This window comes from Oxyura jamaicensis, chromosome 13, assembly GCF_011077185.1.
Source record: "Oxyura jamaicensis isolate SHBP4307 breed ruddy duck chromosome 13, BPBGC_Ojam_1.0, whole genome shotgun sequence".
Taxonomy (NCBI): Eukaryota; Metazoa; Chordata; class Aves; order Anseriformes; family Anatidae; genus Oxyura; species Oxyura jamaicensis.
The window spans coordinates 1,259,878-1,287,108 of NC_048905.1; the positions used below are offsets into that span (position 1 = coordinate 1,259,878).

The following is a 27,231-nucleotide window of genomic DNA, read 5'->3' on the forward strand; positions in this document are numbered from 1 at the left end:
AACAAAAACCAGAATCTTAGCGACAGAGTTCAAAGAGAAGTACTGTCAATGAATGTAAGCAATACTTTAACTGCTCTTCAAGCATTTTTTTTTTTTTCTTTAAGAAAACTAGGAGAGTACAGGTTTGTATCTGACTGTACAATGGATTATAGCTGTCCTTTTACTGGTGTGCTAGAAAGGGAGATGAATTTGCCATCTGCAAACACACAGAGCTATTACTTCCAGCCTTCTCTGAGAACAAATGGAGAACACACAGTGCTCCTTATCATCTTGCACCTTCTTCTATTCCCACCCCAAATGGCTCAAGCCAATATTCTTCCTTCCCCTCTACCTTAAAACCTTGGCTAGTCCTAGAGTGGGGCATATGTCCTAAAGTGCTGCAATAATCATAAATACATGGTTTGCAGCACATTTTGCCCTACCGGTGCTAACTTTGTGCATACAGGACAAATGTATTATGGAATCAATACTTGGTGTACAAGTGATCTGCCCCTATTTGCAGATGCTGGAAGACAGAAATTTCACACAAAGATGTTTCTGTTCAGCAGGAAATGAACAGAATAGGTTTTTTTGAATTGATTTGAGAGTATTTTATAGCGCTATATCACTTTTCTACAGAAAGGGCATTATTACTTAAATGGTATACCATGGAAATGGACTTAAGGCCAGTCAGGATGGCAATGTGCCTGGCCAGCAAATGCAAATACACTATTTTGACTCGTCAGAAAGAACATTTTAAGATGCAACTTACTTGGGCATATCTAAAGCAGTACAAATTACTTAAAACCAGATGAGTGAATGAACTTGAGAAGTAGAAGGTGAAAACAGAAAATAAGATTAATTTAGTGTGGATTACACAGCTGTTGCAAGCATGTCATAGAAAAATAACATGGGAAAACAGTTCACAAGACCAAGACAAAACAAAGCAAAACCAAAACCAAACAAAAACAAAAACCAACAACAAATCGCAAGCAAACAAGCAAAACACAAACAGCCAAACAAAACCACAACAAAACAACTGTAGAATAATCCCTCTCAAGAAGCCATACACTGAACAAAACTTAGTGATACCATCCGTATTTATCATTTTGCATCCAAGGATCTGTCTAAAATATCTCAATGCTTTTGTGGGTAGTTACCATTCATTCTCTTCTCCCACCCCATTTTGTGCTCATACTTGGTAATTTACAAACAACTATGACCTGACGGAGGTCTCATTAATGCAAATGAGTTACTTTCTATCATATTATGCCAAATCTACAGATGAGATAGATGAAGCTCATGCTGGCTAAGTGCCCAGGCCACTTCCTACTGAAATTAATGGTAAAATCCACATTCAGCTCAGGAGTAGCAACATCAAGACCCATCTTACAAAGCACCAAGTGGCAGAAAACTGGAAGAGTGCCCAAGAGCCCTGATTATCCAATATCTTCCTACCTATACGGTCTATACCACATTTCCAGGGAAATTAAAAGGAAATAAATTGCAAATTTTATCTAAAACAGTACTAGATGGAAATGAACTCATCCTCAGATTCTTATGCTTTTTGAGGCTTGATTAAGTAATACTAATCACAGTATTACCTTTGTTAATTTACTCTCACAGGTGATAAAAGGCAGCTGAGTAATACCCATATTTGATGTTACACAGCAAACTCTAAGTACTGCTCTACATTTAAATAATGTTCATGTCTTAAAATGGCAATTTTTGACATCTTATACTTATATATATTTATTATACTTATATACTTATATATTGCTGATGTAAATCAGCAATAACTCCACAAACATCATTATAAAGGAAACAAAGTTGAATGCAGAATAAGACCTCCTCTGTATAGTGCAATAATTATTCACCTTTATGTATTTAGCTTAACTTTGGTTACAGCTAGCTGTTTAGCTTACTATGAAAAGCCAAGCATGCTTTTCGTAACTTCCACAACAAAGCCTGATAATCTCACTCTGTATACATGAAAAACTTGGATGTTCAGCACGTCCCAGAGTTCAGATAGGTACAGAAAGAGATGGACCTATCTTTCATATATATTTTCATTTCTGTAGTTACAGTCTTAAATACTGGTCATTTGTATCACCATAAAGAATCAAGACTCATTTGAACATATCAAGAAATGAAGGGCTAAAGACCAACTACAAAAAGCTATAAAAGGAAGAGTCCCATTTAAATTTTTTCCCTGCATTAGTCCCTATTGTGACCTTTTACACTAAATAAAAGATAGAGTTAACATGGTCACAACCTGTTGTTGAGGTTACAGATGAGAGTCCTCTTTACAGGGCAAGACTGATGGATGTTGCTGTCATATGCACTTGGCATTTTTTTCTGAACCTATCAATTTTCAGATGATGTTGTATGAGTCTATAGCCCCACAGGGGAAATTGCCATATGCACAGATTTGACCATTATTCCACATATAATTCTGTATGAAGTGATTTTGAAGGTTATTACAGTATAATTTTGTATTTCTACATAATATTTTTTTATTTTAATTTATAATGCCTCTAAAATAAAAGTGATTATTTCACCATTCGGTCTTTGACTTTGTTTTGAGGAAAAAACAGAAAAACATTCTATTTCCTTCTATTTCACCACCTTCAAATACCTTTATGTATTTGCAGGAATGAACTTATCTCTTGGAAGAATGCAAACACTTCAGGCATTATTATGTTTTGAATATTCTCATTAGTAATCCTGCATTTCTTTTCAGGAATAGGATTTTAAAGTTCTCATTCCTATGGCCTATACCAGAAGAGGAAAACTGTGAACAGTATGACAAATTGTTTTAAAACTACATTAGAACAATAAATACATGAATAATGATTTGCAATGAGAAACCTTAAGGTAAGCTTTGGAGTTCTTTGAGAGAAGGTTTGCACTGCTGAAACGACAATTTTTTCAATCAGTGCCAAAGATATGTATATAAACGTATCTATGAAGAAAATTGTGTCGGTAACAGTAGGTGAATATACAGTGTGTTTCCATTATATATGTAAGTTAGATATGCATATAACCTCAATCCTGAAAGGAAAAATGCAAAATACAAGTCAAATATTGTTTATTAATATTACCCTTGGCTCTTATTTGCTTAAAACCAATGATGATGACTCTGCTGATGACTGTATACATCCAATACAGCATTAAACTATTTTGAAGTCCACACCAATGTTATGTTGTCTTTCTTCACTGCACTGAATGTGTTGTTCAGTATCAATGTGACAAGAGGCATCCTGCCTGCCCCCTCCAACCAAAAACTCCTGACTTTTAGGCACGGGGTCACTACACAAAGCTTCTGGTTTTGTCTACCTGATGGATAACTCTTATATTAAAGTGGTGTATCCTGAGCCAATTCAGCAATATTTATAAATAACCTTTGTTCTGTTTTAGTTCAGATGTCAGAACCTAGGATCATGCACATGCTACTACATGACCAGGTTATAAGAGCACCCCTACAGCTGAAAGCATTTGCTGGTCTTCAGAATGAGTAGGATGATCTATAACAAATTCTGTTAGGAAAATATCATACCAAATATGAATTAGTTGGATGTCACATCACAGCATAAATTGGAAAGACAATTTTGAAAGTAATAAACAATTGCATCTTGGAACAGCTCTTTCTGAAGCATACAGGAGAATAGGCTATTCTTGACTTTGCCCTAAGTAACTTCCTGAAATAATTTGTATAATAAGTATGGTTGAAGTAGTACAGAGTAAACATAATTTAATTAAATTTGACATGTTTTGTGAGATCAAACTAAAAGATAATATTGTGACATTGAAACTCGGGACCTAGTTACTTTTTGAATGAGTAAGATACAGCAGTTATGAAGACAATGAAGAAAACTCAATGGAAGATAAAATCTGTATGAATCAGCCTGGACACTCTCCTGTTGAACATTTAGTGAGGATATCTGAAAGCGTATAGCAAAGTAACACTTTTTCTGAATGGAACTGCCAAAGTTAAGGCAGGAAGATTCTAAACAATGGCTGGCTAGAAGGTTGCAATTCAAATATGATTGCCAAAAATAGAAAGAACAAATTAAGGTTAAAAAAAAAACCTTTAGAATCTTTGCAGAAGGCATGTGGGAAGTAAGTACCCATATAGATCTTCAAGTGAGACATTTTGTTTTGTTTTTGGTTTAGTTCTTTAGATACAGTGAATAGGAAATATATGTACAAATATGCGTATATTACATGTATTGTTTAGCTTGGAGAAAAGAAGGCTCAAAATTGTACTTTACAATTACCTTAAAAGGAGGTTGTAGGGTGGTGGGGATTGGGCTCATCTCCCAAACATCAAGTGATAAAATGAGGGGAAATAGCTTCAAGTTACACCAGGGGAGGTTTAGGTTGGATATTAGGAGAAATTTATTTACAGAAAGTTTGGAATAGTCTGCTCGGGGAAGTGGTTGAGTCACTATCCTTGGAGGTCTTGAAGAAACGTGTAGATGTTGAACTTAGTAGCATTGTTTAGTGGTGGACTTCAGTACTAGGTTAAAGGTTGGACTAGATATCTTAGAGGTCTCTACCAACACAAATGATTCTATGATTCCATGTAAGAGAGAAAGAGAAGCACTCCCAAAGAAGAAATATTAAGAAGTATAAGAGCAGTGAATGAAATATGAGGGGCGATCAGATTGTTATGTGAATAACATGACTTCATTAGTTTTGAAAAAAATGAAAACTGCAGTAGCAAGCACTATCAGACAACCTATGAAACTCAGAGTTAAAAAAAATTTAAGTGCATACACCAGAATAAGTTTTGAATGAACTCTTTCTCTAACTGATGAGCACTTTTCACAACGCTTGACAAATTAAAGTGAAAAACTGGTAGATAGAATTTTTAGGCCTTTTAAGAGTAAGAAAATTCTTTCAGGTTACAGCTGAACATACACAGTATGCTACGTGGATTCTAATTAAGGAATTATAAATATGCTAATATTATAGTAAAATTTTATGCTAAGAATACTAAGATAAATATAAAATAACATGCCACTTCAAAGTAGCTCTGTTAGTCAGATGAAGCATATGCAAAAGGCTGCAACTTGCCCAATAACACAGGAGGTATCCCTATGCAGGGCAGGCAGGTTGGAACTAGGCGATATCTAGAGTCCCTTTGAACTCACACCATTCCACGATTCTATGAACATATGAACAGGAAGGCAAAAGTAGAAAGGGGAACACCTGTTCTCTGCTATGAATGCTGAACTGTAATTCACATATAATCATAGGATTAGACTGCAACAAGATGCAAAATCAGGTAAATCCCATGGCTTCATACCTCCCTCTTAAGTCCTGTTATTGACCACTGAAGCAGCTAGACCACTATCCTATCCTAAGTTCTGAATAGAGTAAATACGATAAAGTCTTTGCTTGGATCATTCATGTCCAGATGCAGTATGCAGAGAACTTATGCTATTTTTAATTGCTGCTGATTTTGGAGACAGTCCATACTCTTCCTCATGACATATAATTCAGGACAGATTTCAATAAATAGTGGGGAATCAAAACATTTAGAGTAGGCTACAAAAGATTCTACATGACTCCTATCCCACTGAAGCCCTGTTTTGATTCTTCAAGAAAGATGGTAGTAGTACGTTAACTCTGAACTTGTAGATGAATTTTTGTGAAAGGTACATTACAGTATCTTTGACGGGGCTTCCTGTGGAACTATATTTAGCCTAGGTATTAGAAGCAGAGATATAGCAGCATGAAACTCAGCGTGCACTAATTACTCAGGCTTCTCAGCAGTTGCAGGCCACACTGAGCTCAGTGATACTGCTGATATTTGAAACACATGCTAGCCTAAAAGTAACCACGTTTGTGACTATTGTGATTGCAATATAGGGGACCCTTTAAAAAGAAAAAAAAGGCATTTTGCCCTTTATTGCAAATGTCAATGTGCTTGAAAACAAGACATCAGGCAGCTAAAGATTAACACAGGCTAGACATGTGCATTATGTTATGTCTTACTTATCTTCTCCATATAGTCATGTATAGAGAATAGGTACCTATATTATGTGTATATATTTTTTAACACTTCTGTCATCTTCTTTCCTTTGCTTCATCTGAAATTTTATATTATGCACAAAACAACTGAATCATGAATAACAAAAGACATTATTTATTTTTTTTAGTGGAGACCAGCAATTATTATATACTGACTGTTCAAGGGTGTTATTTTTGTAAACAAGAAAAACTAAATGAGCATAGAATTCATCATTAGGAAGTGGTCTCTTATTCAATTAATGCACATTCAAGAGAGCCCCATATGCATGTGCTCTAGTCAGTGAAGTACTGCAGGAAAATAGGAAGAGATCTCCCAGGGTGTAGCACACCCTGCTTTCTCTACCATATGCCTTCTAAATATGTTCCACTGTGTCACTACACTCACAAAGCAACTTGCTGATTCTTGGCAAATTGATTCAGATACATGAAAAATTTATTCCTAAAGAACAGGCTTTACTTATTTAAGAAAATACAATAAAAACAACAATAACAGAACCCATCCAAAATATTGTTACAGAAATGACCAGTCAATTCTGGAAACAAATACATACTTTCAACATTGTGATACTGTCCTTTACTTTCTGGAATAATTCCATTAAATGTCCCGTTCCTTTCCAAGGTATTGGATTTAAGGTGTTGAAACGACCTACCAAAGCTTAAAAACCTTAAAATACTTCATGATGCATGAAACACAGTAGCAGTATTTGGATGAGGTCCTACAGGCAAAATTTATTATAAATTTAAAGAAAGCATGACATAGATTCATGAAAAATTCAGCCATTAACTGCTTTGAGGTGAGACTAAACGCATGTTAAAAAATTGAATTTTCAGGAAGAAAAACATTTGTTGCCTGTTTGTTTTTAATACAAGGCTAGAGAAATCCTAAAGCAGTTGATTTATTATTCCAACCCTATCAAGTCACAAATTCTAAACAATATACTAAAATTGATTTCTGCAGCATGCATCTTAAACATTGTTCTATAGGTTGTGACATATTGGGCTAGAAAGTTTTGTTCTTAAAAAGACTTTTTAAAAGCCCTCCCTATATCCACAGAATAAGGGAAGTATTAACTAAGAGCAGATGGGGAAGGAGAACACAGGAGGAAGAATATGTGATTTATATAAAATGCAAAGAACATTAAAACACTTTAAAGGGATATGTGTGTGTTTAAAGAAAGAACAAGAGATGAACTGAGGTGAAGTAAGGTTGGATAAAGGTAAAAATCTTATGCAATAAATTAGTACCCACAGGTGATATGCAAGATTAGAATTTCAAGAGTTGACATTAGCAATTACCATTAGAAACTTTTTGATAACTGAAGAGGTATCAGTTGATTGGAAACCAATGACTTGTTTCAGTACTTAGAACAGCTTTCTTAAAATTGTTTAAAATAGGTACACATCTGCAAGTTCTGCATACCTTTACTGTAAGCTTTAGAAACACAAGTTTCAGTTTACATTTGTCTATTTGCTTCTTAAACTCAAAATTATTAAGAACGTATTTTTTTCTACAAGATAGGAAACCTAAATTTCTAACCACACAGCCCGTAGATCTCCTAAGAACTGCTCAGGTCTGGGGATAACAACATGTACTAGTACATAACAGTGTTTTGCCCAGGCATGAATTCCACTATACTTTGTCATGTTTTTTTTTCTCAACTTGTGCTGTCAGTCCCAATTAGCAATTGTTCCTGAAAGTATTCTTAAAAACAGTTCTATGGTTTGGCAAGGTTCATTTTGAGTCCAACAGGCAGAAATAATAAAGGAAAAAAAGGAATATAAATTATTAATAATAAAAGTTACCAGGTATCTTAAAGATATCACATACATGAATCTATATTTATGTAATGCACTCCATTTGAAGTATCAGTTGGTTAAGTGTCTCAAGACTGAGCATGATTTTTAATGTATATATAGCATGTACAAGTGTTCTGTATTAATCAAGAAATATTTGGAAATCAATACATTACTTCATATTATGTGGTATAATAAAGGTTTTTACAATATGAACAATCCATTTTTAATACAGAACATTTTTATAGATGGTTGTTTCAAAATACCAGCAGAAAAGTCCATCTTCATACAAGATGGATAAATCAGGGAACTGGTGAATATTCGCTGGGTAGGTAGATACAATTTATTTTCACTGTGCTCAAAGAATCCATCAAAATCCATCACATACAATGTAGAAATGATGGGATCTATGTTAAGAAGATTTCAGTGTTTAGGAGGCTCAGTATAAATATTTTAGCAAAGTAAATCAAAAGCTAAGTCATTGCATGTTATGGTGAAGAGAATAAAGAAAATTTCAACTAAAACTTGACAGCGATTTCTGCCATAATATCATAATTCTTAGAAAGCCATTGCTCCAATTTTAAGAAATTTAACCATGTTATAAATCACAGATAAAAGGAGCTCTCCAATTCTATATTCATAAGCACCTCAAATAATATGTAATACATTTGATTTTTATCTTCTAAACATTCTTTAGTTGTTCTGCAGTAATGTATAATAAAAATATGCAGTGACTGCCAATAGCATCAACAATATAGTGAGTTACTAGAGAGTTGTTTTTCTTTGTTTGATCTTTGAAGAGTGGTTTTCTGTTGCTCAGAAAAACATGCTATTCAGCTTCTGAATCTGAGCTTTTTATTGTACACAGAGATATATCCCTGTACTTGCTGAATTTTACACTCCTTCCAGTGAGTCTCCACCTATACTCAGGGTCTCGAAGATACACCACATGGCCTTTTTGCCACAGATACTTATTGCTTCGAAGACTCATGTTAGGACCACGTTCGTATGTTACCAATACTGTTTTAACTTTCTGTCTTTGGCATCAATGAGTCCCTGGCTCTCAGGCTGGCCCCTTCTTCATTACTCAAAATTTAATAAGTTAAAAAAAATTTAAGCATTTTATAAAAATGGTCATCTTGAACAATAGAGAATAATGTAAAAACTTCCCATTACACTGTTCAAAGCTTGACAAAGACATTTTTGAGATAAAAATGCTGTCCTATGTGCAAACTATACACACAAAATTGCATTCCAGCTGTTCCATATTAACACTTTGCATCTAATTTTTGCTTCCTCAAATTTTTGCATCAGTTTTGTCTGTGCAGATCTCTATTCACATTTAAAGATCCTTTTGAGACCTTTTTGAAAATGTAGCCACTAATGAGACTGATGATTATGAGACCTGCTAGTTTGATATTAGCATATGGAAAAATGAAACGGTTTCCAAATGTATACCTATTTTTATCACTGTTTCATCTCCTGCCCTTAACGTAGAACTATAATATTAGGTTATCTGCCTTTCTATAGCATTGGAACAGCAATCCAAAGTGGAAAGTTTTCTATGATTGCTGAGTAAGCCAGTCTAGAGAAGCAGTGGCTCTTCTACTTGTTATTATCTTTTTACTATATTGTGCATCTTAGAATGAGAACTAAAGTTATATTAAATGACACCTGAATTTAAATTAGTATTTGTTTAGTTAAGTTCATTGTCTATATTTGACTATTTTGAATAAATCAAGATGTATATGTCTTGCATTAACAGCAAGTACATGAACTGATAATTGATATGTTAAGCATCTTTTCCAAATTCATATATTATTGGCTTTGCTCCTTTCACAAGTAAGATTTATTTCACAATTACTTGTGAATATTTAATGCAGTACATCATGTTTAATCTCTAATATCCAAGGCTAAATATTCTAATAGCTTATTATTAAGCATATTAACAAATAAATCTATTTTCCATTGGAACTCTGCAATCTAATATATATATGCTTGTGACAGACTATCTCTTGCTTATGATTAAGCATCAAATAGGTTTAATGTTGGATTCATCGTAGAAAGGACATTAATTATTCTTCAGTGTAAAAGTAAAATTATGAGTATTTCCACACTAAAACAATATGTAAATCACAAAGACAAAAAAACTTAAACTGTGAAGTATTTGATCTTAATTTTGTCTATAGGTTGACCCCAGCAAAAAAATCACTTAGTCATATCTGGAATGCCAAGTTACCTTTTGCTTTAGAAAAATATGTATCAGCCAGACCACACACATTTGGCAGGCAGATGAGAGAGCTTTTGGCAGGAAGTTCTTGATGAACTTAAAGGGGGCAAGGAATTCAAACCTGAATGACTGGTCATTGCCTGCCCTCAGTGTTCTGCTGCCTCTTTCCTAAAGGACAGAAAGGGAACACAGTATGATACAATACTTGCAAATGGGATACTTCAGTGAGCTGCTGGAATAGGTGTCAATGGACTTAAAGAAGTTGCTGAATTCCCTGTGAGCTGCTTGACCTTGCCTGGGTCAGGGGAGGCAACCTTAAATGACCCCACAGTACCCATCATGAGACAACTTTCAGTCCAAGCAGCTGTAACAAGTGAGAGAAGTTCATATTGTGTGGCTATTCTACTTCCTACAGCACAATGCCACATTATTATTGATAAATCATATTATAATATGCTTTTCAAATGAAGACAGCTATTCACATTTCTTAAATAAGTAGTTTTTATGAATTTTAAGTCACTGAAGATTACTACTTGTCTAAATGTAACTTCAGAAAGAAGAGAGAAGAGGGAAAAATGTAGGTATCCTCTGCCCATTCTATTGTCAGGTTTCAGAATTTATTTAAAATATATTCAAATTGTGTAAGTACTTCTGGAATCAAGTATTCTTCCAAACATCAGTCTAGAAGATATATGCACATGTGCATGTTCAGGTAAAAAAAAAAAAAAAAAAAAAAAAAAGAAAATACATACATGATAAAGTCTGACCAAAATTTCTTGCCTGGGAGCATAGATAATAGTAATTAAACAAAACAATACTAAACAGAAAGCTACCTCTAGAAAGTCTAGAAGGCTGGATTTTTCTTGTATTAAAAATACTCTTTCCAGAAAAGAAAATATATAGTGCAGATAGAATAAACTGAAAGCAGGCTTCGGAGTGGCCTACTTACCAAAAAGGTAAATCCTGTAGCTGCTTGACACTCATTTCTCTTTCAGTATCTCATAGATCATATATATTTTAGTTAATATGATGCAGTAAATGAAACTGCCTAGTTTCAGGTAAATGGGGGATAAAACTGTGCCTCTTCTGAGAATCCCCATAGACAAGAAACAGTATTTCCAATTTGGTTAACCTATTTACTCTTGAAAAATTATTGCTATAATGAAGCCAGTGGAATAGTCACCATGTATTTGTCTTCTAGCAATGCCGATATGTAAATTTGGACTACAAAAAACATCCCTGCCTTTTCTTTCGTAAATCCAGCCAAACAAAAATTTAGTTTCTTTGAGTTGGCCCTGTAAGCAGTCTTTAGGCAATCAAAACATTGGTACTTTTTTTTTCTTTCCCCACCACCAGCTGTGACAGCTGCTCTGTATCTACCAGTTCATCACAGCAAGTTTCCTAGGATCCAAATACTGTCTGATGCAAGTGTGATCAGGGTTACAATTCTACAGCTGATTTAATGGGGAGATGCCAGACTGAAGTCAAGTCAGCATTATTCCTAAAGTCAGCTCAGTTATGTGAACAGTTGAGATGTTACAGGAGACAATTTCTGAGTCTAATGGTATATTCAAAACACCATCCATTAAGTATTATTATATCCTCACTGCTTCAGACATAGCCACAGGGACCTGATGCTAAAAACAGCGCTTAATAACCAATGGAATCATTTGGTAAACCAACATGCAGCCTGGGAACTTCATGGCACTGCAGCTTTCTACCTGCGGTAGATGTTTGAGTGTCTCCCAAAACTTAGAAAAAATAGAGTGAAAAAAATCAAGGGTTTCTAAAGACCAGCATATTAAACTTTCCAAATTTATGATTGTGCTAGAAAGAGCTAAGTTCAATTCAGGGATAAAATGAAGGTGGGAATTAGGTTAATAAAAGAAAAAAAGGCAAGGAAATATTAACTAATATAAAGTAGAAGTTATGAAGCATAACATTGATCAGATAAAGTAGAGTTAGTGTCTTTATCACAGCGAGTCTTAAGATATTTAAGCATATATATATTTTTTTATAGTTTGATTTTAGGATTAGTGGTACAGAAAGCTTTTATTAACTTCTATTCTTCATGTTTTATTAGGAAATATGCGAATGAAAGCCATTCCAATCCATTCCATCTCAGTTTGGAAATCGGAATCCTCTCCTAAACAGTTGGGCTGTTAGGATTAAGTCAATTCTGTTATTTCTAATTTCAAATAAGTTTTAAAGTTTTTTCCTTGTAGATACAGTCAACCGTAGTATGCTATTTTCAATAATTTAGTGCATTTCCATGAGAAGTATTCCCCTACAAAGGAGAAAAACAACTGTAGTAACAATATGTATACAATACCAAATAGCATAATTCATATATTACAATGAATGCATATATGAACAGTCTTTTATTGTGTAGGGAGGTGGGAGAGAGACAGTAGAAGTTATTGCAGAGGAAGAAGGCAAAATAATTTGCTGACAATTAATTATTAGTAAGGATGCTAAAAAAGACTTACCAGGGATAAACATCTTAAAATCAGGAAACCTGGGGAACAGAATCTATCAAAGAATACTAAAAGAGCATAGGCAAAGAAAATCTCTTGTCTGCTAACATTAATTTTCTAATAAATTATGGAAAACTGGAGAAAATCCAGAAGATTAGAAGAGAGACGATGTTGTGCCCGTACTAAAAATGCCAGAAGGGATGAATCAGGTAACAGCTGGCCAGCTGCCCAAATTCAGTTCTTGGCAAAATAACAGAAAGCTGCTGTAACAGTCTGACAAATTAAAATACAGAAAAATGTTTAATGTCCAGCTACCTGATGTTAGAGACAAATGGTCTGGATAAAAAAGCTTGATTTTATTCTTTTGGATGATTAGAAATTTGTTTGAAGGTAATTGCCTACATGTAAAACAATTTTTTGCAGGGCATCAAAAAAAATTGTACAAATTCAGTATTATACTCCATCCGTGGTGAAAAGGGTAGCTGACTGCTGTGGAGATTTAGTCCATGAATTCCTGGGGTTTCCCGCTCCGAAAGAATGAGTGATATGGCTACAGTGGACCTGAGCGGAACAGCCCTGCAGAAACCTGTATCTGGCTGTCTTCACTTAACATCTGGCTGACCAAATGGTAAGCAAACCTGTTGGAAATACAAGAGTTTGCTTCAGATCCCTTTTTCAATAAACAAATAAATGAAAATAAGAATAATGAAATGAAAATAAAAAGAATTCTGCATCCATCCTCAGAATACGTAACAAATTCAAATATTCTCACTCTATCCAGTCCAGGGTAAAATAGAGCACATGAGTCACAGGTTAGACAAATGAAATGTCTGTTTAACTGCTTGTCTTGTGAGAGACTGAGAGGTAGCTTCCTAGATGTATTTAAATATTCTCACAGGATGAGAGAGGCATGAAGTACTATGGAGGTCTTTAACAGGACACAGAACAATGGAAACAAATAGCTAAATGCCACAGCTAGAGAAACAAGATCTGGAAATAAGTAGAGATGCTTCATAGGATAGAGTAATTCAGTCTGAGAGAGGCCTCAGTGGTCACTTACAGCCCAATCTCCTGCTAAAAGTAGGGTCAGCTCTGATGTCAGAGACTCTTACCTGGGGTTTTACGCAGTCAGATTTTGAAATTTACCAAGATGGAGACCACAAAACCTGTTCCATTTCTATTACTTCCATCAGGGTTGAGCATAGAGATGAAGATATACTTCAGCTATATATTTTCTGAATTGAAATGTCCACAACTAGGAAATAAGTATTGGGGTTGTTCAGACATACAAGTGAGGATGAAAAAGCTACCCCTGAGAAAGTGACACCTAAAAAATAAAGATGCTAAGTATATTAAGTGGTATCATGATTTTACTCCCTGTACATTCATATTCTTGTCTCCTAATACAACCACTTAAGCATTCTAGAGTAATCTGGGACATTAGCTCTTTACAAGATGATATAAACTCTTACATCAGATATTGGACTTGAGGAACAATAATGGTCAATAAACCCAAGATATTAAAGACAACCCCTGTGCAAATGCAAAGTATAGGGAAACTATATAGATAATGATTTTTTTTCTTTATGCCATACAGTTTGCCCTTTAAAAGTGAGAGAACCTGAAAAAGTCTTAATCACCAGTGCATTTTTTGGTTGGGATAAAAAAAGTCTTCCTGTACCACTGAATGGTTGATGTAAGAATAATGCTATCTTCAGGATCACTATGTACTGCAAGGTGAACCTCATAATGCAAGAAAACAGTGATTTTTTTTACACTGATATTGAGTGTGAAGTATTTATTCAAACTGCAGTAGTGTCTACATGTCTGTCCCAACACCAGGGTCTCAATGAAATGGTAAATCCTGTCAAACCTGTCTCCTGAAGTAGTCTCATTCCAAAAGGGACACTTGTAATATGGATTTTTGTTCCTGAATACCTGACTCACTTCCCAGAGGAAGGGAAGGGGAGGAGGGCAGAACAGGGAAATAGTCTTATGCACATCTGCAGACACAAGAACTCGGTTCCAAACAATTGCTAGAAACAAGCCATAATTGTAAGAGCTCCATTAGATGCACCAGGGACTTTGCTGATGTTACTGTCACCTCTGAAATGCTCCTGGAGGAACTGAAGCATAAAGCCTTCTTTGGTAAGTTCAGACAGATGGTAAACCAAGCACACACTAACATATTGAAAGAATTGAGACATTCTGAATCCATAAAAAACAGGTTAAATAAATTCATCACAAGTGGGTAAGTAAGCTTGTTTCAAACACCATTGATATAAAATTTTCATGATATACTATCAGGAGTCTTCAGTGACTGTCATCCAAATTCGGGGCAACATGAGTCATTCTATCCACATTTAGTTCTCAGCCATCTTGAATACAATCAAATTTCAAAAGACAGATCTGAGCGAAGAGTCAGGCCCAGACATTCTGACAGACGTTCAAGAGCTGCATCCTATTCGTCTTTAAAGATAAAAAAGAACATAGCAACAGGATGCTCTTGCAAGGAAAATTCTTAAGCCATGATTTAGACAAGTATCCACCAGCCATGATTATAAATAATAGAAGTTATTTTAACCATCATGCTTTCCAACTGTAGAAAATGCTATATATCGTTACATTAAAAAAAAAAGAACATACAAAGTTCTGCTTTCTAGACCATTTTTCTTACGATTCAATCCCTTTGCAACTTTTAATTCCTTTTTCCTCTCCTCTCTGAGGACTTCTTTCAATGCCTTCTGTGCTTTCTTATTCTTCTTTGTGCCTTTTTTCTTCTGCAGTCAGTTCTCCCATCCACTTTTGCAGATCCTTTACAGTCCCTGTCTTGTCATGTCAGCCCCCTTCTTAAAAACGAGGAATGACATCAACAAAAAGCAGCTCTGCCTGCCAAAGCATCTGGAGTTTATTAGGCTTCAAGGCCAAACCGTAAGCTGATTAGAACTCCAACAATAAAATGGCAAAAAAGGGAAGTCTTCTAGCAGACAGATTGGAGAAAAAAGTCAGCGAAGCACAATCAAGGTTATTGAATGCATCACTTTGTAGCCCATCAGTATTCATGAAGGTGGCAGTGTGAGCAGGACAGACTATTAAATAATTTTGACGTACATTCTTAAGACTTAAAAAAAAAAGGGGGGGGGGGAACATAGGCAGCTCAAAAGTTTGTGACATACTCCTACTTCTGACAACAGGAGATTATATTTTTGTTTTACGACTGTCTGGGGATTCTCCCTGCTCCCCCCCCCTCCCTCCCCCCCTTAGTACCATGCTCCACAAAAGATCTCAGGAATGGCTCTAGGCATTAAATGAAGAGTTAAAAGTATTGGGTGGGTGGGTGGGGGTGGGATGGAGGAGAGGGGGGAGGGAGGGGCAGGGGGAGAGAGAGCAAATACTATCCAAATAGACCTTTTTTTTTTTTTTTTGCAATCCATTACTCATTCCAATCAAACTTTAAAAAGGTATCACAGACATACCGCTTCATGCGGTTTACTTCAAAATAATAAATAAAAGTAATCTTAAATCGTGAATCATTTAGTGCTACTTACTTTGTGCAACCTATGAGATGTCTGCCACTTGAAACTGCCCACGACTTTGGTAATCAATTGGAGAAAGCAGCCAATCAAATTTTACCACACGATAGTTTCCAAGGTAACCAACAAAGATACTGACATGGGCTGCATGCAGTGGAAAGAAATGCATGAAAAAAAGCTGCCGCATTTCCACCTTTTTCAATACTTTGGATCATATATTATAAAGCACTATCCAAATGCATCAGTAGTGTCAATAAACAGTAGCAAAAAGTCTAAAGCAGAATTAAAAAACAATGATAAAGCACTTCTGTCTTCAGTGACTCAGAAGGGCTACAATGCCATCTTGAAGCTTTGCCACTTATGAACCACCATAAAGACTCCTCCTTTCTGGAGAACCCCTGAAAATAAGGGCAACATCTCATAAGAATTAAGACACCTTCTATTTTGTCCCTGTGAATAGTTGATTAAATTGATACTTGCTCATTAGTGATTAAAGCAGGAGTGAATCACATTTGTCATCATGCAATATGAGACAGATTTTTACATAGATTTACATTAGAAGTTTAATTTGCCAGCTACAGAAAAATATATATATATATGTATAAATCAATACTGCTTCAGTGTAAAAGAAGAGTCAAAACTACTCATTAGAAAAGCCCTCTCCCCTTTCCCCATTCCATCTTGTCATTCAGAGCAGGTTGTGCAGGGAAAAGAAATTTGATTTGTTTGATGCCCCTGCCATGCCTTCATGCTAACACCAGCATTTCAGTTCCTAGTTCCTTTTAAATTAAGATATCTCCAAATAAGTGGTCTTGGTGGAATTTATCTCAAAGAGCCAAGCTGGACTGCTATTACTCAAAGACTTAAAATTGGGATTTAGCAAAATACAGGTTCTGTGACAATAGCACCAAGCATCATCTATACATATATCAGGTCCATCTTCAATGGTTGTTATAAAGAACAAAGGTCTTGAACCCAATAATGGGCTACAGATTCTGGTACAGAAAGGTTTTCCTGAAAGGCATCTTTATGCCACTTCTAATTTTGATGTTTTTCTTAACAAAGATTGTGAATTATGTTTCTTAGTACAGAGCCAGATAGTGGGTATACACCACATTCCCCAGAATCTAACACAGTCCAGAGGCTTGCTTTTTATTTCTTTTTCTCATGAATTCATGAGGAACAGAGTCTTTGATCTCCAGAACAGAGGAATATTTTCTGCACCAGGAAAAAGCTGTTTTGTCTACAAGTCTGCCTTCAAACAAAAAACAAAAACAAACAAGAAACCCCACACCCAGACCCCTAGTCACTGGAATTATTTCACTATGCTCTCTGTTTATCATCTTACAGGGCAAAGCTTTGTGGTTAGAGAGGAATATCCCCTGTTCATGAAGGCAAATCTTTTCATGAAAGCATTAATTAGCTTTTATGAAGTGCTGAATGACACAAAAGCTGTTTGGTGAAGCTTGTGAGGCAGACTCTTCAACCTCACAGATTGGTGAGCTGATTACTGAGGAGTTTGAAATACACTACCAACTCAAATGATTTTTAATGATTTCAGTCAATCTGGTTAGGTTATTAAATTTTACAACCGTGCAGTAGTCACTAAATATTTTCAAATGCAATAATACTTTTCAATTATTGAAAAATTTAATGCTAGCACTCTAAGGTAACCAAATATATAAGCATTAGAGTAGATCAGAAGTTGGCAATCAAGGTCTAATTTTAATTACATGTGCTTAATATTAAATCTTGCTGTAAGATAAAATGGTTTCAGAACAACCCTAATTCATTTATATTCCACAGCCCTTGTGAAATGTGGCACACTGGAATCAACTTCCTACATTATTTAATAAACAGCTCTGTTAATAAGATGAAGGGCAAGTTTTGAAAACAAGGTGCAGGCAATGAGACTGCAATAACCTTTGTTTGCACATGCAGACAGGATAACTACATACTTAGCCATCTGTCTGTGGAAATACCAGCTTTTATTCTTTGACTCAGAAAAATACAGTTTTGAAATTGTACCCTGAAACTTCATAGAATACAATAAAAAGTAAGATTTATTTTTATAGCCCTCATACTGTATAGTAGTAAACAATAACATTTCTTGGAAATATGAAGATGCAATTCTTCTAGCTCTCCCATTTGCTTTACATCTCCATCTATTCAGACCACATAGAGGGGGGGAAAAAGAATGTGCTTATTAAGAATTTGTATGAGAACAGATTGACCCAAATGTCTGTTACCAAAATAGATTATATTAGCTAGAATAGAGTGTGTTGCTTCCATGCAATCAGCAATAGACTTATGAAAATGTCAGCTCTTATATATACATTCTGATGCAGGGTAGGTCAAATTCTTTTCCAATTCTGTAAAATAAACACATCAGAAATACTGTGCTTTGTACTATGAACACAGACTATAACTCACAAAATAGTATTCTTTGCAATCAGTTTCTTTCAACACTGACCTTTATTTATCACTCTTTGTAGACAACCAAAATAAACCAACCAGTTTCAGACAGTCTCAGACAGTCCTCTCAGGACTTTAATCATTAAGATTAGGCAGATAGACAGTAGGTATGATCAATAGTGGCCTCTGATAGCGCAGTCCAGAGCTCCCTGTGTTTGGTCAAAACACCACTGAGCAAAAGAATACAGCAGCTCATTCTTCTAAATTTAGCATAATATACAGTTATGGTTTAAATTACAAATTATAGGGAAAATCTTCATGCTAAAAAACAGTGCCATACTTGCATTTCTTCTAGAATATAGGAAGGAACCACTTTGCATCAAAAGTGCCAAAATGTTTAAGTCTGTGAAGCCAAACCTCAAACAATACAATCTGCTCTAACAAATACTGTTCACCTTGTTCTGTTCCTTCCCCCCCCGCCCCCCCCCCCCAACCATTTGTCAATTAAGTGTCAGTTAACAGCATCTCTATAAGGACACATGGGGGGAAAAGGACTAGTTTAGTCACAGTAAGTTATTTTACTTCTATCCGCGGTCTTTCTATAATTAGCCAACATAGGAGCAACTCGGTTGTCAGCATTGCTGGAGAGCACATCTAGTTACGATCTTTTCTTTTTGTCTAGCAATCATACCAGCTTTGAGATGTTAAGCAGTAATTTGGTCATTTGGAAACACTATCTGAAGTACCTAAGAAGTACAGAGCATCTTGCAAACTGGAAATGACATTCCTTTGAAATCTCTCAATTTCAGGACCAGAATATTGTTAAATATTGTATATATATAGCCCACACATTACTAAATGAGCTCTTCATTATTTTCAAAACAAAATACTTTAATGAAACTAAAGGAACTACAATTGGAATAAATGTAATGATATATTCTTTCATCACTTCCCTGTGATGATGTTATCAAACAGTTTGCAATTTAGTAAGAAAGTTTTTTTTTATTATTATTATTTTTAATATAGCATTTTTCTATTTAAGTGATCTCTCTCAGCAGATGCTGAGATTAATAGATGACTGTAGATTAATAGAAAAGCCTGATTCATCAATTAATATTTAGCTCAAGCTATAAGAATTTAGATTGCAGTTCTGGAAATTCACTTTTTAATTTTATCATTATTTTTAAGTTCAAACACAGTTAAAGCCTTTTCTACACTACTGAAGTAAGAAGACAGCAGTAGGGGAAGAGTTACCTCACTTTTTCTAAGCATCAATTTTAGATATTTTGTAATCAGGAGAATCAAACTGGAATCTTGAACAAAACCTTAGTAAGATGATAAATTTAAGAATTAGAACTTAATTACTGTAGGATAGGTTTTCCCATAAACTGTGGTTTATGGAACTTATCCCATGTTAGCAGATGTACAGCCATTTTAATTGTTGTAAAGAAAAAAAAATATTTTCTTCCCTCAGGTTGAAGTATTTGGTAGCCCTCAATGTGAATATGAGTCAACCAGAATCTAAAAGATGAGTGATAATGAACTTGAATTTCCACATTTAATCATTTAGAAAAATGCATTAAAATATTTTTGAAACTTGCAGGCACTCAAAATATTGCCATTAGTCTTCAGGATACCAGAATGCACAATGGTGTTCCGGATTTAAGATGAAGACTCCTTTATCCTCATCATTTTCAGTTCTTTTAATGTAGAAGCATTATGTACACTATTTGGAGGGCAGATCCATGAGTTATAAAAAAATTAATTATCACACTGATAAGTAAGGTTATGTACAATATTTAAATTGCTACTTGCTTATGCTGTAACTCAGGGGTTTAAATTCAACAAAGCTGTTTTGTTTGGGAGCAAAGCAGAAGGCTTTAATCTTGCTTGCAGTAAATGCAAATAGGATTTTTTGGTATTTATTTCCATACTTAGAGTTGGTCCATACTGTCAAAAGGGAAACACTTCAATGAGTTTTAAATCAGGCCATAAACTACTGAAGTTCTAATGACCTCATTTCCTGGAAAATTATTTGTAATACTGTGCTAATATGTTTGCAAATGAATTCCTCTACTACACTCTGTTGGAGATGAGAACACTGTAAAAAGGAGGTATTTTCATACAGGTCAAACAATTAATGTTGTTCCAGTAATTAATTTCTTTATGATGCATTATGGAAATGCCATTTTTTATTTAAAAAAAAAAAAAAAAAAAAGAGGCTAAATTGTTAGTCTGAAACTACATGACAGTTTTAAAAGAAAAAATCCTTTCCCTTAGTAATAATAATAAAAATCAGCACCTAAACCTTATTTTCTGACAAAACAAAAAAATTATCAGTTACAAGAAACAAGACCCTAAGCCTGAGATCCTGAAACTGAGAACATCACATAACTTCAATGCAAGACAATGCATTTGTATGTGTTAAACATAAAAGTATAAGTCTGCTGAAAGAAACAACAGTCCTTATAGGGACTGAATCACACATTGTCTACAGTTACACCTGGGCAACAGCTATTGAAGTTATACCTAAAATGTCATATATTTTTTTTCCAGACCACCTGCAACTTTATTTTAGTATTAATGACAGATTATGCATTATCATGTCTATTCCAAAATATCTAATCAGTTATCACTGGCATCATTCAGGAAATTAGGGGTTTCATGCCCTGATCATCATCTGAATAACTGGAAAGATTAGGGAAAAGCAATAAATTAAAATCCTCGTAACTGTTTTTTTTAGATTTTCATTGAAAATCAAAGTACATCCTAAAGGAATATTTCCTAAAGAATTTAACAGATTCCCAGTTAAATCATCATCATATCATATTTCTAGTGTAGATCAACTAATGATTTGATTGAATCCCATTTAAACTGTAAGTTTAATGTTTCATTAAATTGGATTGCTTATTTGTGCCATGATCTTGAACAAAAAAATTAAAGACCAACTTCTTAGTGGAAAAGTTAGTGATGGTAGTAAGATTTAGAAAAAGTGGAAAAAAAATTGTAAGAGCTTACTAAAAGTGCTATTTTTATTAGATTATTTAAATTTTGCTAGCAAGGTAATCACAGAATTGAGACTCCACCTCATGCATGACATAACTGGATTTTAGAAATTACACAAAGTTTCAGGTTTAGATGAGGTGGGTTTTGCAGAGACTGAGAAAACTCAAATCTCTGTAGCATATACAGAATAGCTCCTAGAAATGAGGATTACATAACAGATTTGTATTATGATTTTGTTTTAAGACTTCTGCATAAAGACATAAAAATAAAATTATTTTTCCGGCTCAGCTATTTTCATGGATACTGCTGTTGACTGACCAAGTCAGAAGTTCAAACAACATAAAGTACTCAAACAACACTGCAAAAACAAAAATGAATCTATAAAATTACCTAAGAGAAGAGAAGGATTCTAAAGGTGTTATCCTTTCATATATTGCTGATTTGTACAGGGGTCAGATCAAGTGAAGTAACACAAATTTTGTGAGAGAATGTATGGAGTATAACTGGACTTCAAAACACAGTTTTTGCTATGTATTAGAGAAGGGGTGAGCTGTCCTTCGTTAATGAATTTCTGAAAAACACAGTTCCCAAAAATCTGTTGCTATTCCATCATATTTCTCAGCTGTTGAATATCATTTACTATGGCATTATATAAAGAATAGTTGCTTTTTAAATGCTGAACAGCCATTTTAAATCTTTTGTTTTCTTCTATATTTGCATGAGTGAGAATTGGAAGACTCTGTAACATACACATAGGAAAAATAGCAGCATAATTATCCTTTCAAAGGAAAGCCTAATTTTAAGGCTCCTGCTGAATCACTAGATAAGTAATTCTCTAAAATTAAAGGCATAGGTATTATTTCCTTCAGGAAAGGTATTTCATCCTTAGAACAGCAAAATCTATGAAGTTCATAACAGTTTTATGCACGGCCATACTTTTATCTGGCTAGGGCCAGCTAAGCTGAGTCACAGTATTTGATACAAACTCTTGAAATACAACAGAATATAACATCAAGGCTGGCCTAAATTCTAAACTAAATTTTGATCTACATTATTTTTTTTTTTTCCTTGAAGCCAATGATTTATAGCTGAAGTTATCAAGAAACAAATATACATTAAGATAACCTACATCTAAGTTGGTTATATAACATCCATGTTACTTGATTGTTGAAATAAGATTAAATTGTAGAATTCCACAGAATACAATCTAAGACCAATGTAATTTTCTTTAGATCAAAATCATCATTATATCATTGTAACTGATTTTGGAACAACATTAATAAATTCATATGTAATGAATACACATCAAAACTTCAGTTTGATTTTAGTTCAAATAGAAGAAAATAGAAAAATAGTACCCTGATCGTATTCTTGAAATAAGTAGTAACTACCAGACTGTATTCCAGTAAATTAGGATCAGGCCTCCTAATGAGCAGGAGTTACTCATGCAGCCATGCTGAGATAAAAAGGGAAAATCAGTTGGAAAGGTCTAACAAGAACTCTCAGAGAGCTAGTGAGGTTCACATGTTTGAACAAACATCTGTATAGATGGTATTTGCTCAGACAAATATTTTGGTATAATATTTCAATGACAGCTGTTAGCGACGCAATAATGGTCTCCACCAGGCACGGTGCGCTCTCCAGGAAGTCGGTACACACCCAGACCGACTACCCGTTAAAAAGTGCAGCGGTTCAGGCCACCGATGCAGGGAGTGTCTGAGCCCGTTGCTACCATCGGCGGGAGGCAGAGAAACTGTGTGTGTGAGGTGTGGGCAGGTGGATGACCTGGTCCGCATGGTGGCGGAGCTCAAGGAGGAGGTGGAGAGGTTGAGGGATATCAGGGAGTGTGAGCGGGATATAGACTGATGGAGCGACTCCCTGCAGGGCCTCAAGGAGAGGTACCGGGGTGAGACACCCCAAATGGGTGTGGACCCCCTGCCCTGTGGCCGTCAGGCAGAGGGAGGGGATCTGGGAGTTGAGGAGGAATGGAAAAAGGTCGATACCCTCCCCTTCCGGCCCCACCTTCCCAGGTGCCCTTACACAACAGGTTTGAGGCCCTGGAGATTGAGAGACCGGTGGGTGAGGAAGAGGTAGCAAGTGTACCCAGGAGGATGCCTAGGGCGAGGAGGTCGACTCCACGCCTCAGGACTGCCTCCACCAAGAAAGACAGAAGGGTGATTGTTGTGGGAGACTCTCTCCTCAGGGGAACAGAGGGCCCTATTTGTCGGCCTGACCCTACCTGTAGGGAAGTCTGCTGCCTCCCTGGGGCCAGGGTCAGGGACGTTGCCAGGAAGCTTCCCAACCTGGTTCGCCCCTCTGACTATTATCCTCTTTTGATAGTCCAGGCAGGTAGTGATGACATTGAAGAGAGAAGCCTGAGGGCTATTAAACGAGACTTTAGGGGACTGGGACGGTTAGTGGATGGAGCGGGAGTGCAGGTGGTGTTTACGTCCATCCCTACAGTGGCAGGGAGGGGTACAGAGAGGACACGAAAAGCCCACCTGTTAAACACGTGGCTTAGGGGCTGGTGCCAAGACAGAAATCTTGGGTTTTTCGACCATGGGACACTTTACTCGACATCCGGCCTGATGGCCGCAGACGGGTCCCTATCTTTTAGGGGAAAACGGATCCTGGGCCAGGAGCTGGCAGGGCTCATTGAGAGGGCTTTAAACTAGGTAAGAAGGGGGACGGGGCTGAAGCAAGGTTTGTTGGAGCTGTGCCAGGGGGAACAATAGCAAGGCCGGGGGATAAGGCAATGGCCCAGCTGAAGTGCATCTACACCAATGCACACAGCATGGGTAACAAACAGGAGGAGCTGGAAGCCATCGTGCAGCAGGCAGGCTACGACTTGGTTGCCATCACAGAGACGTGGTGGGACCACTCTCATGACTGGAGTGCTGCAATGACTGGCTATAAACTCTTCAGAAGGGACAGGCAGCACAGAAGGGGTGGTGGAGTGGCTCTCTATATTAGAGAGTGTTTCGATGTTGTAGAACTCGAGGCTGGGCATGACAAAGTCGAGTCCCTTTGGGTTAGGATCGGCGGGGCCAACAAGGCTAGCGTCCTGGTCGGGGTCTGTTACAGACCGCCGAACCAGGACGAGGAGACGGATGAGGAGTTCTACAGGCAGCTGGCAGAAGTTGCGAAATCGTCAGCACTGGTTCTCGTGGGGGACTTCAAGTTCCCTGACATATCCTGGAAGCACAACACAGCCCAGAGAAAGCAGTCTAGGAGGTTTCTGGAGAGCGTGGAAGATAGCTTCCTGACGCAGCTGATTAGTGAGCCTACCAGGGGTGGTGCCCCGCTAGACCTTCTCTTCACAAACAGAGAAGGACTGGTGGAGGATGTGATTGTCGGGAGCTGTCTTGGGCAGAGTGACCATGAAATGGTGGAGTTCTCTATTCTTGGCAAGGCCAGGAGGGGGACCAGTAAAACCACTGTATTGGACTTTTGGAGGGCTGACTTTGTGCTGCTGAGGACACTGGTTGGTAGAGTCCCTTGGGAGGCGGTTCTGAAGGGCAGAGGAGTCCAGGAAGGCTGGGCGCTCTTCAAGAGGGAAATCTTAATGGCGCAGGAGCGGTCTGTTCCCACGTGCCCAAAGACGAGCTGGCGGGGAAGAAGACCAGCCTGGCTGAACAGGGAATTGTGGCTCGAGCTTAGAAGAAAAAAGAGGGTTTATAATCTTTGGAAAAGTGGGCAGGCCACTAGGGAGGACTATAAGGATATCGCGAGGCTGTGCAGGGACAAAATTAGAAAAGCCAAAGCTCATCTGGAGCTCAATCTGGCTACTGCCGTTAAAGATAACAAAAAATGTTTTTATAAATACATCAGCACAAAAAGGAGGACTAAGGAGAATCTCCATCCTTTACTGGATGCGGGGGGAAACTTAGTTACAAGAGATGAGGAAAAGGTGGAGGTGCTTAATGCCTTCTTCGCCTCAGTCTTTAACGGCAATTCCGATTGTTCTCTGGATACCCAGTACCCTGAACTGGTGGAAGGGGATGGGGAGAGAGATGTGGCCCTCACTATCCATGAAGAAATGGTTGGTGACCTGGTACGGCACTTGGATGTGCACAAGTCGATGGGGCCGGATGGGATCCACCCAAGGGTACTGAGAGAACTGGCAGAGGAGCTGGCCAAGCCGCTTACCATCATTTATCAACAGTCCTGGCTATCGGGGGAGGTCCCAGTTGACTGGCGGCTAGCAAATGTGACGCCCATCTACAAGAAGGGCCGGAGGACTGACCCGGGAAACTACAGGCCTGTCAGTTTGACCTCAGTGCCAGGGAAGCTCATGGAGCAGATTATCTCAAGAGTCATCACGCAGCACTTGCAGGGCAAGCAGGCGATCAGGCCCAGTCAGCATGCGTTTATGAAGGGCAGGTCCTGCTTGACGAACCTGATCTCCTTCTATGACAAAGTGTGGCGCTGGGTGGATGAGGGAAAGGCTGTGGATGTGGTCTACCTTGACTTCAGCAAGGCTTTTGACACCGTTTCCCACAGCATTCTCCTCAAGAAACTGGCTGCTCTTGGCTTGGACTGGCGCACGCTTCGTTGGGTTAGAAACTGGCTGGATAGCCAGGCCCAAAGAGTCGTGGTAAATGGAGTCAAATCCAGTTGGAGGCCGGTCACTAGTGGCGTTCCCCAGGGCTCGGTGCTGGGGCTGGTCCTCTTCAATAGCTTCATCGATGATCTGGATGAGGGCATTGAGTGCACCCTCAGCAAGTTTGCAGATGACACCAAGTTAGGTACGTGTGTCGATCTGCTCGAGGGTAGGAAGGCTCTGCAGGAGGATCTGGAAAGGCTGGACCGATGGGCCGAGGTCAACTGCATGAAGTTCAACAAGGCCAAGTGCCGGGTCCTGCACCTGGGGCGCAATAACCCCAAGCAGAGCTACAGGCTGGGAGATGAGCGGTTGGAGAGCTGCCAGGCGGAGAAGGACCTGGGAGTGATGGTTGATAGTCGGCTGAATATGAGCCAGCAGTGTGCTCAGGTGGCCAAGAAGGCCAACAGCATCCTGGCCTGTATAAGAAACAGTGTGGCCAGCAGGGCTAGGGAGGTGATCGTCCCCCTGTACTCGGCTCTGGTGAGGCCGCACCTCGAGTACTGTGTTCAGTTTTGGGCCCCTCGCTACAATAAGGACATGGAGGTGCTTGAGCGAGTCCAGAGAAGGGCTACGAAGCTGGTGAGGGGTCTGGAGGACAAGTCTTACGAGGAGTGGCTGAGGGAGCTGGGCTTATTCAGCCTGGAGAAGAGGAGGCTCAGGGGCGACCTTATCGCTCTCTACAGATACCTTAAAGGAGGCTGTAGCGAGGTGGGGGTTGGTCTGTTCTCCCACGTGCCTGGTGACAGGACAAGGGGGAATGGGCTTAAGTTGCACCAGGGGAGTTTTAGGTTGGATGTTAGGAAGAACTTCTTTATGGAAAGGGTTGTTAGACATTGGAACAGGCTGCCCAGGGAAGTGGTGGAGTCACCATCCCTGGAGGTCTTTAAAAGACGTTTAGATGTAGAGCTTAGGGATATGGTTTAGTGGGGACTGTTAGTGTTAGGTCAGAGGTTGGACTTGATGATCTTGGAGGTCTCTTCCAACCTAGAAAATTCTGTGATTCTGTGGTACTTAGCAAAGAGTGGCCACAAAGACATCACTTGTGATAAGAAGTCAAATTGGGCTTCTGGTGTAACAACAACAAAAGTAAATTTCAAAACCAGTGGCTGCCTCTCTAGGAAGTTCCGGTACTTCTGAAACACATCAACA

General features: G+C 37.6%; 1 protein-coding gene across 2 annotated transcripts in view; it reads right to left on the reverse strand.

The window, feature by feature from the left end:
- Window positions 1-16,109, reverse strand: part of GABRB2 (gamma-aminobutyric acid type A receptor subunit beta2) — a 191,207-nt gene extending 175,098 nt beyond the window's left edge. For both annotated transcript variants that reach the window (XM_035338275.1, XM_035338277.1), the window contains exon 1: window positions 16,071-16,109. The gene's annotated coding sequence lies outside the window, so the exon portion shown is untranslated. The remainder of the gene's footprint in view (window positions 1-16,070) is intronic.
- Between the last annotated feature and the right edge of the window lie 11,122 nt (window positions 16,110-27,231).